General features: G+C 47.9%; 1 protein-coding gene across 6 annotated transcripts in view; it reads right to left on the bottom strand.

The window, feature by feature from the left end:
- The window catches only part of DEPDC5 (DEP domain containing 5, GATOR1 subcomplex subunit), a 168,179-nt gene that overhangs the window by 79,820 nt on the left and 73,694 nt on the right, over positions 1–14,665 (bottom strand). The gene's annotated exons all lie outside the window — the stretch shown is intronic.

Genomic DNA, 14,665 nt, shown 5'->3' with positions numbered 1-14,665 from the left:
CACCATTACTGACCCACACTGCCTCCTCCCCAACCCTGTTCCACTGTCACTGGTCCCTGTTGCTTACCCTCTTCTCCTCCATTAGTGATCCATACTGCATCCCCTCCCCTCCTGTTCCACTGTCACTTGTCCCCGCTGCTTCCTCTCCTCTCCCATTCGGATCTCCATTACTTATCCACAATGCCTCCTCTCCCATTCTGCTCAATTGTCACTAGTCCTTATTGCTTACTTACTTCTCTCCATCCTGCTCCTCCATTACTGACCCATACTGCATACTCCATGCTGCTTCCTCTCTTCTCTCCCCTCTGGGCACTCATCCCTGCTGCTCATTAAAAGGTACCACTCCCATCTTGCTGCTCCATTACTGCTCTATCCTGCCTCCTCTACCATCATGCTCTACCATTACTGGTCCCTGCTTCTTTTTCTCTGGTTTCCCATCTTGCTTCTCCATTACTAGGGGTGCAAAGGATCAAAAAACTCAGGGATCGGATCTTTCCTCGGATCAGAGTCACGGATTGGATCATTTTTCAGATCAGCAAATAATTTAATGTGCAAAAACCTGTGAAAATTCCACCACCATATAGTCCCCACTGTGATATACACAATCTCCCCCACTGTAACATTGGCTGAGTATGGCTGGGTACGGCAGAGTATGGCTGGGTACGGCAGAGTATGGCTGGGTACGGCAGAGTATGGCTGGGTACGGCAGAGTATGGCTGGGTATTGCTGGCGTATTGGCAGGGTATTGCTAGAGTATCGGCAGGGTATTGCTAGAGTACTGGCAGGGTATTGCAGAGTATTGCTAGAGTATTGGCATGGTATTGCTGGGTACTGCAGGGTATGGAGGGATGGCTGCTTCCATCTCTGGATCTCTCCCCTCCACTGTACAGATTAGTACAGAGAGGGGAGAGAGGAACCGGCGTCACGACATGACGCCGGTTTGTTTACAAGTGATCGCTCCGTCTGAGCGATCACAGTGTAAACAGCCTGGGTGTAGAAAGATGGCCGCCGCTTTGGAGCTAGGCCGAAGCCGTGTAAGGCCGAGACCGTGGAGCGCGGCATGTGCCGATCCGAGCGTGGTCACGGATCGGTGATGATCAATTGCACCCCTATCCATTACTGATCCATACTGCCTCCTCTACCATTCTGCTTCCTCTCTTCTCTCTTATCCTGTTCCCCAATTACTGAAACATACCGCCCCCTTTCCCATTCCGTTTCAATGTCACTAGGCCATGTTGCTTCCTCTCTTCTCTCTCATCCTGCATGTCCATTCTTGTTCTACATGTATTCCTTGTTCTTTAATTTCACTTTACCATCACTGACCCACACTACCTTCTTTCTATTTTCCCATCCCTTTTCACCCTGCTTGATCCACAACACCCCTCAACCTTCTCATCTGCTGAAAAGCCAACAAAAAAAATAGGATTTTTTTGTACTCACCGTAAAATCCTTTTCTCTGTAATTCACCAACAGACACAGCTCCTCTCTTAGCCATTGGGTTGTTATGCACACCACTAGAATACTTATTATGTAACACTCAGAACATTTCAGTTCCGCCCAGGGGGTGGTCCCTTGGGCAACAACCCTCCAGCCTGCCATGTAGTCATCAGTACGTCAACAAGCAGTATAACGTAAAGAGAAAAAAGAGGGGCGGGTGCTGTGTCGGTCGGTGAATTACAGAGAAAAGGATTTTACAGCGAGTACAAAAAATCCTATTTTCTCTTATATTCACCGACCGACACAGCTCCTCTCTTAACCATTGGGACGTCCCCAAGCAGTGCCAAACGAGGGGTGGGAAAAACAGCATAGAAAACTTCATCCACCATGGCAAGTGGGAACTAGTGAAACTTTACCCACAAAAAACAACAGTGCGTGGAGAAAACCAGCACAAAAACAGGGTACCCTCAACAGGAGTGACTACCCACAACCGCACCAAAACTGCAGAATGTAATGCAACAGCACATTAACTCAGCGGTACTGCGTTTTTATCGAAAAACCAGGAAAAAATAAAATATATTGCATATTCAATTGCAACTATACGGCCGCCTGCAAAACTTTGCGGCCAAAACAGGCATCAGCCGATGCATTGACGTTTACTTTGTAGAACTTGGTAAACGTGTGGACAGACGACCAGGTCACCGCTTTACACACCTGAGCGACAGACGTTTGGTGTCGGAAGGCCCAAGACTTTCCGATTGCCCTTGTGGAGTGGGCCGTGACCGGAAAGGGGGGCACCTGTCCCTTCAAGGCGTAGGCTTGTGGTGGCCGACGAGACCGCCATGCCTTTCTTTGGACCAGCCACCAAAACAAACAGGGAGTCTGACTTCCGAAAGGGAGCAGTGGCAGACAAATACACCTTTAGAGCCCGAACCATGTCCAGAGCGTGAAGGGCCACTTCCTTAGGGTGTTTCGGCTTAGGACACAGAGATGGTAATACAATGTCCCCATTGATATGAAAAGCCGAGACCACCTTCGGCAGAAAAGAGGGTTGCGGATGCAACACCACCTTATCCTTGTGGATAACCAGATAAGGCGACTTGCAGGACAAGGCCCCCAGTTCCAAAACCCTTCTGGCCGATGTGATGGCCACTAGAAAGACCACTTTATGGTAAAGAGTCAACAGGGGAATCTCCCTGATATTTTCACACATCGGTTCTTGAAGCGCCGATAACACCAGGTTCCGATCCCACGGGGGTAACAGTGGACGCACCGAAGGGAATATATGTCGCATCCCTTGAACAAAGGTACTCACTAATGAGTGAGACGCCAGGAGTCGCTGAAAGAAGACAGCCAAAGCTGATATTTGCCCCTTAATGGTACTTAATCACAATTTCTGGTCTACTCCCTGCTGAAGAAACAGCAGGATCCTGGATATAGAAAAGGAGCGCGGAAGCCATCCTTTCTCCTCACACATGGAGATGTAAGCCTTCCAGGTGCGATGATATATCTTCCTAGAAGAAGATTTCTGTGCCCTCAACATAGCTGGGATCACCGAGTCCGACAGACACCTGTTCCTCAACACCTGGCTCTCAATAGTCTCGTAACGGCAGTCGCCATGGGGCGTCTGCCACCAGGAGCACTAGGTCTGCGTACCAAGGTCCCTGAGGCCAATCTGGGGCGACCAGAATCACTGGGATCCCCTCGACTTCCACTCTGCGGAGCTGATGTGGTAACAGTTTCAGTGGAGGAAAGGCGTAGCTCAGCTGGTACTGATCCCACTGAGCCACCAGTGCGTCTGTCCACGGATCTCTTGTCCTGGACATGAATCTCGGTACCTTCCAATTGAGACGGGAGGCCATAAGATCCATGTCTGGTGTGCCCCACCTCAGGCACAGTAGCCTGAATACCTCCAGATGCAGAGATGGTTTCCTGTGATGTGACCAAGGCGAAGGCAGAGGTGAAGTGAGCTGGACAGCTTTAAGTAGGCAGGTATGACGAGCATGATCAGGAACAGCTGGTAACTGTGGAGAGAGATGAGAGCTGGCAATTAGCTGACAGCTGAGCAGCCAGCTCAGAGAAGGAAGGGCTAAGCCAGCCCTGATACAGAGGCCCTGAGCCGACTGAACCCCCATCACTCCACCCCAGCCGGATAGGCTGGCGTCCGTTGTGATCACTGTCCACTTCAGAGGTAGGAACGACTTCCCGGACTGAATCACCGGGGACCTCAGCCACCAGTTCAGGGAATCTCTGACTGACTGCCTTACCTGGATCTGTCGATCCAGGGACAACTGAGATTTGTCCCACTTGTCAAAATCTCCTTCTGCAGGACTCTGGTGTGGAACTGGGCATATGGTACTTCCTCGAAGGAGGCCACCATGAGTCCCAGGACTCGCATGCAGAAACGGAGCAATGACCACTTGCGATTCATCAACAGTTTTACCGTGGCTCTGAAAGTCTGCATTTTGTCTGAAGGGAGAAAAACTCTGGCTTCCCTGGAGTCCAGCAGCAAGCCCAGGTACCCCAGACGCTGGGTCGGTACAATCACTGACTTCTTTAGGTTCAACAGCCACCCAAATTCTTGCAGGGTCTGCATGGTGATCATCCTCCTCTAATTCTGAGGCGGAAGATGCTCTTTGGAGAAGATCGTCTAAGTATCCCACGATCGCGATCCCACATTGCCACAGCAGTGCCAAAACTGGAGTCAAAACCTTGGTAAAGACTCGGGGGGCTGATGCCAGACCAAAAGGAAGAGCCACAAACTGGTAGTGGGCTTCCTCGACTGCAAACCGCAGAAATTTTTGATGCCGAAGGCATATGGGTATGTGCAGGTACGCATCCTGGATGTCTAAGGATGCCTAAGGATGCCAGGGAGTCCCCTTGATGGAGTGCAGCAACTACTGAGCAAACTGATTACATTCTGAACCTCTGCACTTTCACAAAGTGATTGAGGGCTTTTAGGTCCAAGATTGGATGTACCCCTTCCTTCTTGGGAACTACAAACTCCCGAAGGTGACCCCCCCACCCGAGACATGGGTGGGGGCAAACCTTCATGCGGTAGCACTTTTGTTCGCTGGCTTGTTGTTCCAGGGATGTTTCTGTTCTTCCGTGGTCGTCCTGTCAGGCTGGGGATGTTTAGCCAAAGCTCTGGGCGAACGAAAAAGCCGTTTGTGAGTGGAAAAAAAGAGGGCCCTTGCCTACAGCGTGGCTCCTTAGCCTTCCTGGCCTGTGGGAGCAGGGTACTCTTACCACCGGTGGCATTTTTAATAATGTCATCCAATGAGGCTCAGAAAAGCCGGTCGCCAAGGAAGGGAAGATCCGTCAGGGCTTTCTTAGATGCCTGGTCAGCAGCCCAGCATTTTAAGCAAATCAGGAGCCTCAGCACCACTGCTGACACTGAAGCCCTGGATAACAGAGGAAGAGTATCCAGGGCCAAACGTACTTAAGGCCCTGCACTAGTTGGTCTGCTAGTTCCACGCAGACCAGAGAAGCCTGTTGCTCTCCCAATTCGCGGTGCAACAGTTTTGCCCACTCAGTGTCTGTGATACAAGTGCGGATGCCAGTACTGGTCGCATGGCGGACCCCACCACCATAAACAAGGAACGAGCCACTGTCTCGGCCTTCCTGTCCGTGGGATCCTTAAATGCAGGAGTCCCCTCTACCAGGATCGTAGTTACTTTATTTAACCTGGATACTGGGGGGTCCACGACCGGAGGAGCCGACCACTTCTTGAGAAGGCTCTCCTTGAAGGGGTAATGCACCGCCATGAATTTGGGAACCGCAAAGGTCCATTGCGGGCGACCCCATTCCTTGTAAATTAACTTGTCAAATTAGTCAGATATGGGAACACCTTAGGTGAACGTGCTGGCCTGCAGGACCCAAAAGGGACCGCTACATCAGCAGGGGAATCTGCTGGCTCCTGAATCTTCAGGGTATCACGCACAGCTGTGATAAGTGCTCCAACAAGCGATTTGTCGCGCAAGGACCCGGACGGGGACTCATCCTCACTGTCTGAACGGTCCTGGTCAGCGTCATCTGACAAGACAGAGCAGGGGTCACCAGCCTTAGCTTGACCAGAGTCTGTGTCAGAGCTCTCCCCAGAGGACGGGGGGGCGCAGGGGCCGCTTTTTTGCACCCTTTTTCCCACGTGCCGCCTCCATCTTGGCAACGAACAAATTGAGGACTGCCGTCAGGGTGTCCAGGGGCACTGCGCAGTCCGCAGGTGACCCGGTTGCAATTTCCTGGATTTCAGGGGAAGAAACACCAGTTTCTGAAGCAATGCTGACCCTACCCTCTCTGCCACCCGAAGGGGACTTAGGACAGTGACAGTCCCACCCACCTTACTGCCGCTGGCTGAGGGGCTCTTTCCCGCAGGATTCACCACCCTGAGGGGTTCTGCGCTATCCAGCAGGTAGTGCCTGTAATCTCTGTTGGCTCCCAGGTGCAGAGGAAACAGTGCTGCATCAGTGGAAGCAGCTGCAAATGGCACTAAAACCGATCTGAAATATGCTCAGGCTTCAAGAAAATGGCCACCCAGCGTCCAGCACAAGGACATAAAACACATGGAAAATGTCCGTTAGAGCAAAGGAGCACATGCTGCCGCTACAGAACACTAAAAACATCTGTTCAGGCTTCAAGAAAATGGCTGCCGGCGTCCTGTATAGGGACAATCACAGGGAAAATGGCCGCTGAAGCCCAGGAGAGCCTGCTTGCCCACACCTAAAATGGCCGCCGAATGCAGATCAATGAGGTACAGGGAGAAAACAATGGCGGTGAGCACAGAGCTGTGCACCAGCATGGCCTCACAGACCTCTTCCAGGGGCATGATGAACAGGACCCAGGACACAGCTAGCCAGCGCAACCCCCCCCCCCCCCCCAGGTGAGAGCCCCTGCAAAGACACACACACATCGCTCAGCAGCTTCCCCCATATGGAAGGGGGGGAAGGAGAGGGGGACAGGGAGAGAAGAGAGGGAGATGAGGGATCCCCGAATCGACCTCCCGGGGAATGCCCAGCTGCTCAGCCCCGCCGAGGCAATGAGAGCTGTACTTACCAGTCCTGAAGAGCTGGGAGACATTCCATCACAGACCCACTCACTGATCAGTACAGGGTGGCTGCTGGCCTGGCATACTGTGACGCAGACATCAGTAGCCCGGTCATATGTATGCCCCGGAGCATAAAAGCTAATGAACACCTCTGGAGCTGATGTTTCGTTGCGGCCTGCCTAGTGCGGAGCTGCGGCCTGCACACACTCAATGGCCGGACTGGGGAGACTACAAGGATAAGAGTATCTAGCCTGTCACCCAGCCGGCTGTTGATAGCAGATCACAGGATCAATCAACTTGCGCAAAAAGTCACACTTCTGCAGAAAAAAAGCATGGACCGATGGGCCTGCAGGGTTCCTAGGTCCTTCTCCTTCACTAGGCAAAATAAAACCGATGCCTGCATAGTCGGCTGGAGGGTTGTTGCCCAAGGGACCGCCCCCTGGGAGGAACTGAAAAGTTCTGAGTGTTACATAACAAGTAATGCCTAGTATTCTCCTAGTGGTGGGCATAACAACCCAATGGCTAAGAGAGGAGCTGTGTCGGTCGATGAATATAAGAGAAAAAGTGTCACATGCAGCAATTTGGAAGATACCCATCACAAACAGCTGGCTAGCAGAAAAAAAAATGCGATTCACACACAGATACAATTTAAAAGATACTAAAGATATGTGCAGCATACCTGATTCTGTAAATCTGGGTTTTGTAATCTGCTTTTTGCTTTGTGCATATAAAGTGAGGGGAAAATGTATTTGATTCCTGATATATAGGCAGACCCCTCCCCCTTTTTTACCTTCTCTATCCCTTAAAGGGAGTGCTCCTAATCTCAGTTTGTTACCTGTATAAAAGACACCTGTCCACAGAAGCAATCAGATTCCAATCTCTCCACCATGACCAAGACTAAAGAGCTGTCCAAGGATGTCAGGGACAACAAGGCTGGAATGGGCTACAAGACCATTGCCAAGCAGCTTGGTGAGAGGCTGACAACAGTTGGTGCGATTATTGGTAAATGGAAGAAACACAAAATAACTGTCAATCTCCCTAGGTTTGGGGCCTCATGAAAGATCTCACCTCGTGGAGTTTCAATGATCACGAGAATGGTGAGGAATCAGCCCAGAACTACACAGGAGAATATGGTGAATGATCTCAAGGCAGCTGGGACCATAGTCACCAAGAAAACAATTGGTAATACTCTACACCGGGCAAGACTGAAATCCTGCAGCTCCTGCAAGGTCACCCTGCTCAAGAAAGCACATATACAGGCCTGAAGCTTACTAATGAACATCTGAATGATTCACAGGAGAACTGGGTGAAAGTGTTGTGGTCAGATGAGACCAAAATCAAGCTCTTTGGCATCAACTCAACTTGCCATGTTTGGGGGGAATGCTGCCTATGACCCCAAGAACATCATCCCCACCGTCAAACATGGAGGTGGAAACATTAAAATGGTTTTAAACCCTTACAGACCAGTTTGACCTACAGGTAAGCCTAGATTACAGATTAAGGCTTACCCGTAGATGCAAGAAATCTCTCCTTAACCTACATGGTTAACCACTTTCAGACCGGACCAATTTGCTGGTCAAAGACCAGACCACTTTTTGCGATTCGGCACTGCGTCGCTTTAACTGACAATTGCGCGGTCGTGCGACGTGGCTCCCAAACAAAATTAACGTCCTTTTTTTCCCACAAATAGAGCTTTCTTTTGGTGGTATTTGATCACCCCTGCGGTTTTTATTTTTTTGCGCTATAAACAAAAATAGAGCGATAATTTTGAAAAAAAACGCATTATTTTTTACTTTTTGTAATAATAAATATCCCCCAAAAATATATAAAAAAACATTTTTTTTCCCTCAGTTTAGGCCGATACGTATTCTTCTACATATTTTTGGTAAAAAAAATCGCAATAAGCGATTATTGATTGGTTTGCGCAAAAGTTATAGCGTTTACAAAATAGGGATAGTTTTATAGCATTTTTATTAATAATTTTTTATTATTTATTTTTTTACTAGTAATGGCGGCGATCTGCGATTTTTATTGTGACTGTGACATTGTGGGGGACCCATCGGACATTTTTGACACATTTTTGGGACCATTGTCATTTATACAGTAATCACTGCTATATAAATGCAGTGATTCCTGTGTAAATGACACTGGCAGTGAAAGGGTTAACCAGTGGGTGGCAGTGTAGGGGTTAAGTGTTCCTAGGGGTGTGTTACTAACTGTGGGGGGGTTGGGCTGTCATTTAGTGTACACTGATCTCTGCTCCAATCACATGGAGCAGAGATCAGCGTCACTAGTTGCTAGGCAGAATGGGAAAATGTTGTTTATACAGCATTTCCTCCATTCGGCCGCTCCGTGAGACGATCGCGGGGATGCCCGCGGCGATCGAGTCCGCGGGTCCCGCGACTGGACTCACGGGGGTCCCGACCAGCGCGGGAGCGCGCCGCCGGCGGCGCGCCCCCGATGGCACGGCGGCAACGAATATTGGACGTACATGTACGCCAATATGCCTGCCCGTGCCATTCTGTCGACGTACATCATCGTGCGCTGGTCGGGAAGGGGTTAAGGAGATATTTGTAAGAAAGACGGCACTGATGTCAATGGCGCAGGCGCACTAAGCGTGCCATTTAATGAATGGGATCATTCCGTCACTGATGGCTCCCGCACGCATGACGTCATTGCGGCACCGGCCAGTCACAGCGACAGAGCAGTGATACATGGAAGTCACTCCGGGTATCATGGCGGCAACGGAGGAGGTGACCCAGGACTGCTGCGGGCGTCGATCTCAGGTAAGTAATTCATAATGAGCTAGTAGGCTATGCCTACTAGCTCATTATGCCTTTGTCTTGCAGGGTGTTTTTTTTTTAGAGGGTTTAATTCCTCTTTAAGCTTTGGGGGTGCGTTCCTGCTAAGGGGACAGGGCAACTTTACCGCATGAAAAGGGACGATGAATGGGGCCATGCACCATCAAATCTTGGATGAGAACCTCCTTCCCTCAGCTAGGGCACTGAAAATAGGTGGATGGTGGATGGGTATTCCAGGATGACATGACCCAAAACAAACAGCCAAGGCAACAAAAAAGTGGCTCAAGAAGAAGCATATTAAGGTCCTGGAGTGGTAGTCAGTCTCAAGACCTTAATCCCATAGAAAATATGTGGAGAAAGTTGAAGGTTCTAATTACCAAACGTCAGCCTTGAAACCTTTTTGACTTGGAGAGGATCTGCAAAGAGGAGTGGGACAAAATCACTCCTGAGATGTGTGCAAACTTGGTGGCCAACTACAAGAAACATCTAACTTCTGATTGTCAACAAGGGCTTTGCCACCAAGCACTACAGTTAGCCTGGCAGAATTTATGATTTCTTCGCCATTAACAGATAATATGAATGATAACACAAAAACTTCTTTCACTCATGGTTAGTGTTTGGCTGAAGTCATTTATTATCAATCAACTGTGTTTATTTTTTTTAAACCATAATCACAACAGAAACTATCCAAATGACCCTGATAAAAAATTCACAGAGCCGCGCTAGGCTCAATTGATGTTATTCAGCCGGGTGGTGTACAGATGCAAGCTGCGTAGGTTGGGGAGCCCATCTAGGCCCACGGATAACACAAGGGGTGTGGAAAAAGAAGGTGATGAAGAGATCATCGAACTAGAAGGAATTAAAGGTAATTCTTCTAGCACTCAGATACTTCCACGAACAACTGAATTGTCACCACTTACAGATCAGGTCCAACAACTCTTCCATAGCTGACTACGTAAACAAAACAAGGGGGAACAAGGAGCGGAACCTTGTGGTCTCTGGCCGAGAAAATACTAAATTGGGGGGAACGTAACCTATTTTATTTTTTATTTTTTTGCCAACGTCAGTGATAATATGCAGGAGACTTAATTCATCTTACATCTCATTTGTGTCTCTTCACGGTTTCACATCATCATGGCCTTTTTAAATAAGTAGCTTTTTCTTATTTATTTTTATTCTTTCAAGGATTTTATTGTAATTACTTAATATTTATTTAACATTCACAAATAACACGAGATACTATAAACAAAAACCACTACTTCCCATTAATGTTATCCAGAATAAGATAATCTTCTATTTTAGTTGCCCTTTACCTTATCCCCTCCCCCCACCCCTATGCCCCCCCCCCCCTCTTGGTCGTCATAGGATCCCTACATATACCTTGTTTTAAACAAGCTTTCCTCTCCCCCTTCCCTGATTTCCCGGTGATCCACAATCACCAGAAAGTGCACAGAGCAAAAGAAGACCGCCAGGAAAACCTTGGGAGAGAGAAGAGACCCCCCCAGCACAGGAAAGAAAAAAACGGGAAGAAAAGAAAAAAGCAATACCAGGAAGTAAAGGAATAAGGTCTATTGCCTAAAACCACAGCCTTTCCCGCCCATCTGCTTATGGAGGGATCCCCAACTTCTGTAGCCAGGAACCCCATAACTTCAAAAACTTCTTGTTATTACCCTGTTTAATAAAGAAAACCCTCTCATTACATATTGTGTTTTTTATACTTGCTAGCCAAGTTTCGACTAACGGGCTAGAGTGCGATTGCCATTGTTGGGCGATTAATTTTCTAGCTTGGAAGAGACATCTAATAACTGGGGTGGTAGCGTCATTAGAAATTGTGCGTCCCTCAGGTATTGCCAATAGACAGGTCCTAGCCGTTGCTAGTAATTTTAAGTTAAAGATTCTATTGATCTGATCTATAACCTGCGTCCAATATCTAAATAATTTTGGACATCGCCAAAGCATGTGGATAAAATCTCCAGTTAATCCACATCTAGGACAATAATCATTGTTTTTCCAGCCTATTTTAAACATCTTCTTAGGAGTATAATACACCCGGTAAAAAAAATAAAGGTGGGAAGCTTTCTGGGAGGGGGAAACTGACACCCTAGTTCCCTGTTCCATTATCCGCTCCCAATCGGAATTGGACAATGGACCCACATCGCTCTCCCATCTTCTTCTATTTTTAGACGGGCCTACACGATCTAACGTTTTCGAAGCGAGTTTGGAGTACAGATAAGAAATCACCCCCTTGAGCGTAACCAGAGACATAATTTGTGAGAGCACGGGAATCTGGACCCACTTCACCATTTGGGATCCAAACTGTGACTGGATAGCGTGTCTAATCTGAAGATATTTATAAAATGAACGATTTGGCAATGAAAACTCAAGCTTTAGATTGGCAAATGATTTGATATCTGGACCCTGAAACATTTGAATTAATTGATTTATCCCTTGATTGGCCCAGTCCCTACATCTTTCCACTTTAGCTAGCTCAGCTAAATTCCTATTATCCCATAAGGGAGCCAATATAGATATCCCCTGATATCCTAATAAAGTCTTAACTGATTTCCAAAGTTTAACAATCTGGTTTATCGTTGGACAGCGTAAAACAAATGAATTTGCCTCGAGGGCCTCCATAAGTGTATTATGTGGGCATCCCAAGATCATTAGGCGATGGCAAGGCGAGCCCTCGTTTAATCCTTCTCCTCCTGCTAAATGCTGCAGCTGGCCCGCTAAATAATAAAGTCTAGGATGCGGAACCGCCATCCCCCCCTCTTCCGGCGGCAGCTGCAATATCCGTAGGCCAATCCTAGGCGGCCCTTTTCTCCATATAAGAACTCTAAATAGAGATTCTATTCTCTTAAACCACCTAGGGCCTATCCAAATCGGCGAGCTGTGGAGAAGGTATAAAATTTGGGGAAGCCATATCATCTTGACCAAGTTGCAGCGACCCGCCATCGAAAGGAGGAGACGGCTCCATGTATCTGCCTTCTGTTTTAATTTCAACGTAACCTATTTTAACCACAAGAAACTTGTTAAATTAAATTGCTCACACTTAAAGCGTTTTTTCTTTGGTGGAGGTCATGACTGCCTCTCATCAATCAGACCTCCTTTTTATTCAGGTTTTCCTGGATCATATCGTTTTTAAAATGGATCCGGCCTTTTTGTCCAAAGTTGCCTCAAAATTAGACATTAGAAATTTTACATAGAGGCCAAGATATTATTTTACCTTTCTTTATTTTACCTTCCTTTTGTACAAATCCTTATAGAGAACAGGAGGTTAAGTTCCACATGTTAGATGTAAGGAGATGCGTCTTACATTATTTAAAGGAAACCAAGCCTTTTAGGAAGTCAGATCCAACACATGCGACAAGGTCAATGGCAACGTCAGAGGCAGCGAGGGCTGGAGCAACGCTGGAGCAGAGCTGCAATGCGGAAACATTGTGCAGTTTCGATCTTTTGCCAACAAAGGATCAAACCTTTGGATGCAAGGTCTCACAAGCTGTAGTCCCGCCCTAGGGGTAAGTGTTCGTTTATCTTCTCAGGTGGCTGTCCCGAAAGACAATTAAGGGAAAACAAAGTTACTTACTGGTAACGTTCTTTCCTGGAGTCTTTCAGGACAGCACCGTTACCCACCCGAATGTATAAATTACTTGAGATTTCCTGAAACGATAACTGTGATATTTTGTTGACTATGTGTATCACATGTTCTTTTGTCTTCCCAGCAGACTGGAGGTACTTTAAGAAAAGTGAGGAACCAGCAGGGGAGAAGGAAATTTAAAGATGGCTGACGGGTGTTTCCTGCAGTTGGGAGAAGCCAAGGTCTCTCAGGTGAAAGACTCCAGGAAAGAATGTTACCAGTAAATACCTTTGTTTTTTCTGTAGGAGGCAAAATAACCCTATGGTTCTGAATATGGAGCGCTGTGTCTGCCAATGAACAAAAGAAAAATACTTTTTCCCCCTCACTGTAGAAATAAAACTCTTTAACCACTTGAGATCCGAGCTATAGCCGAATGACGGCTACAGCGCGGACCTCCTTTGCCGGGACTACGTCTATAGACGTCGTCCCGTGCACGAGCGGCCTGCGCGCCCCCTGAGGGGCGCGCGCGGCGCGCTCTGTGATCGGCGAGTCTATGAGACTCGTCTGATCACGGATCCGAGGAAGGGGTCGATCCCGACCCCTTATCACGTGATCAGCTGTCAGCCAATGACAGCTGATCATGTGATGCAACAAAGCCGGTAATCGGCTATTATTCCTCCTCGCGCTGACAGCGCGAGGAGAAAAAAAAAGAGCCGATCACCGGCGGCCATAATCGGGACATCAGTCCCGATCACGGCCAGCCCTGCCAGTGCCCACCTGCCCCCTGCCAGTGCCCACCTGCCCCCTGCCAGTGCCACCTTAATAAAATATAAGTGCCCCCCGTCAGTGCCACCCAGCAGTGCCCACAGTGCCACCCACAGTGCCACCCACAGTGCCCACAATCTGCCTCAACAATGGTGCTGCACCCCAGTGCCACATATCCGTGCCCATCAGTGTCATCTACCAGTGCCCATCAGTGCCCAGCAGTGCCGCCCATCAGTGCCCAGCAGTGCCACCTATCAGAGCCACCTATCAGTGCCCATCAGTCCCATCTATCAGTGGTACCTACCAGTGCCCCTTAGTGCCACCCATCCGTGCCACCCATCCGTGCCCATCTTTGCCCATCAGTGCCGCCTTATCTGTGCCCATCAGTACTGCCTTATCTGTGCCTATTAGTGCCGCCTTAACTATGCCCATCAGTGCCCGCCAGTGCAGCCTATCAGTGCCCACCAATGCAGCCTATCAGTGCCCACCAGTGCAGCCTATCAGTGCCGCCTCATCAGCGCACTTCAATGAAGGAGAAAAATGACCTGTTTGCAAAATTTTATAACAAACTATTAAACATGATTTTTTATTTTTATTTTTTTTGCATTTTTTTTTGTTTGTTTAGCAAAAAATAAAACTCCGAGCTGTAATTAAATACCACCAAAAGAAAGCTCTATTTGTGGGAAAAAAAATGATAAAAATTTAATTTGGGTACAGTGTTGTATGCCCGCGCAATTGTCATTCAAAGTGCATCAGCGCTGAAAGCTGAAAATTGGTCTGGGACTGAGGGGGGTTTAAGTGCCCAGTAAGCAAGTGGTTAAAAAAAGAAGAAGAAGAAAAAAAAAAATGTGCCGCGCGCAAAAAAATATGTAAACCAAAAAAATGTATATTGTATAGCACATACTCTTTAAACAAACAAAGGGGGTCATAATTATAAATCTACTAAGAGAAAAAAATACTGGTATGCAAAATCCAATGTACATAGATCTACATTAGTAGTATGCAGTGCCAGGGCAAGGTCAAAGTCCTCTAGAGCTCGGG

Source organism: Lithobates pipiens, unplaced genomic scaffold, assembly GCF_037356315.1.
Source record: "Lithobates pipiens isolate NorthernLeopardFrog02 unplaced genomic scaffold, aLitPip1_a1.2 Scaffold_3, whole genome shotgun sequence".
Classification (NCBI taxonomy): domain Eukaryota; kingdom Metazoa; phylum Chordata; class Amphibia; order Anura; family Ranidae; genus Lithobates; species Lithobates pipiens.
Note: the sequence above shows the minus strand (reverse complement) of the source record. Positions and strands in the feature narration are given on the sequence as shown.